Genomic DNA, 2,592 nt, shown 5'->3' on the forward strand with positions numbered 1-2,592 from the left:
CGGCATAGTTTCAACCTAAGCCGACAGCTAGGCCGTCGGCATAGACCCGCCCCAGGGGTGACGCCTGCTCGCCACGTGGCACATCTATGTCGACGGCTTAGCCGTCGGCTTAGTTTGAAACTATGCCGACGGCTAGGCCGTCGGCATAGACCTGCCACATGGCAGCCACTGGGAGCTCACGACAGCTCTATGCCGACGGCCTTGCCGTCGGCATAGTTTCTGTCTGTTTTTTTTTCTTTTTTCTATTTTGTTTCAGCTCAATTCATTTGAATATATACAACACACAACAAATATATGCATCACATAACAGCTGACCCAGCAGCATCACACAACAAATTCATCATCACACATCATAAGAAGCATCGCAAAGCATAAACATATAAGTATCATCACCACCAAGCATAAGAATCTCACAAACAACAATAAGAAACATCACAAGCATATAAGTATCATCACCACCAAGACCGTCACAATGTGACCCAAAGGCTTAAGCGCCAGGACGTCGAGCACCACGGAGGTCGTCACCGCCAAGACCGCCGAAGCCCAGGTCGTCACTGCTAGCGGCAGTGCTACCGCCAAGACCGCCTCCTCCGCCGCCCCCGTGGATCGGAGTGGTCGGGCTCCGTGTCTCCGGAGTGCTGCGAAGACATATGCACGGGATCCAACGGTAGATCCACCTGTTCCCTGCATGTTGAAAAGACATATGCACGGGATCTATGACTGTGTTGAAAGGCATGACATGCTTTGGGTGAATAGGTTGGGGATGAACTAACCGGCGAGGGGCCAGCGTTCTGTGCCACAAACTCCTCAAAGCTCATCAACACTGGTTGTGCTGGAGGGCATTGTGCTGTACGGAACTGAGGACACCTGCCGGCCGCCATATCCTGAAAAGCATGCTGCATCTGGCTATCCCTCTGCACTTGGTGTTCATAAAGCCTCTGATGCCACGCCATGGTCTCCTGGCGTGTGTACTCCATGTAGGCCTACGGTATGACATGATGGAACTCATAAAACTACTAAATGTGAAAAATGAAGTGAGAAATGAAGATAAGAGGGAAAATACTTACAGATTGTTGCTCATGAAAGAGGGACTGTGTACTAGTCACTGGCTGGCTCGTGCGCTGGCTCAGGCTCGGGTCGATCCAACGAAGCTGTGTGTAGGAGATACTAGGAGTGATCACAGCATCGAGAACCGCGTCCCGACCGTGCTCCTTGGGCCCCATCCTCACCACCGCCATGTCATCCAGAGGCGCCGCAATGGGGTCAGGTGTGTCAGGATGTAACTCCAGATACGCTTCGGAGTAGGCCTTCTTCCTCCCTGCGGTCTTCTTGCCGTAGTACTTGGGCTCGCCAGGCTTGGGGTCCTTCCGCATATGGGCGATCTCCCATGCCTGCATGTGTGAGAGCGGCCGCTTCAGTTTCTCCTCCTGCACCACCAAACAGAGGTTAGTCATACATAAGAAAGTGATGGTAAATAGAAGAAGAAGAATGTTTAATGGGGTTAGTCATACATTAACTGCCTTGTGGAGATAGTGGTTTCGGTTTCCCTGAGCATGTACTCCCTCCGTCCCTCGGTTAGCCTTATTTTTGGTTCTCATAGCCGCCCAGGCTCCAGCCTCATCACACCAAAGATCCACCAATGCCGCCCAGGACTCGTCTTTTCCATAACACCAATTTGGACACACCTACATAATAAAAGCATAATGGCATGTAGGTGTGTCCAAATTGGTGTTATGGAAGCATAAAGCATAAAGCATAATGTACCACAAGGTAATGAAAGCATAATGAAAAATCTTTTATACTTACCGCCAAGAACTCGGGCCTCTCCAAGGTAATGCCCATCCTCCGCGCTTCTTCCTTGGTCATCTTCACACCAAGATAGTCGTGGTAGTATGTGGAGATGGCCACATAGCGCACCTCGTACTGCATCTGGCGGGCCTTCTTCTTGCATTGGCGCAGCAAGATCTGGTCCGCTCTAGCCCTGTGCTCCGGAAGAACTCGATACAATTTCTACAATCATGCATGAAACAAGAATGGGAGAAGCCATGAGTTAAATCATTCATGAAACTAGAATGGACTTGTGCTTCTGAAGAGAACGCACCCAGAAAGTAGTGATCACGGCCTTGGCATGGGTCTCATGGTCCGCGTGGCGGGCCGCTTCCCAGTGGTCCCAGCTCGTGGCCAAAACCCGACGGTCCTGCTGCCTGACTGGATCAGGACAGTACAACCCCGGCTAATATAACTTCAGCAAGACGGTGATGAGGCCGTTGGGAATACGGACCCCTTTAGAATATATCCAGTTGCTGCAAAAGAATGAACTATTAGCATGTGACAAGAAAAATAAATAACAATCGGAATAAGCATGTGACAAGCAACATAATGAACCACTTACTCTTTTCCCGTGGGCTCAATGAGCCACTTCTGCTCCTCAGTAGCAGGAACCTGCTTTGGTAGCTTTGTGTTGCCACGCAGCCACCCCTTTGTGTCAACCCCCTTCCCGTCACCACCATCATCCCCGCCACCACCCTCCTCCTCGCCTGCCTCCCCCTCCCCAACCTCCTCCCCAACCTCCTCCTCCTCCTCCTCCTCCTC

The sequence above is a fragment of the Triticum dicoccoides genome, chromosome 5A (assembly GCF_002162155.2).
Source record: "Triticum dicoccoides isolate Atlit2015 ecotype Zavitan chromosome 5A, WEW_v2.0, whole genome shotgun sequence".
Classification (NCBI taxonomy): domain Eukaryota; kingdom Viridiplantae; phylum Streptophyta; class Magnoliopsida; order Poales; family Poaceae; genus Triticum; species Triticum dicoccoides.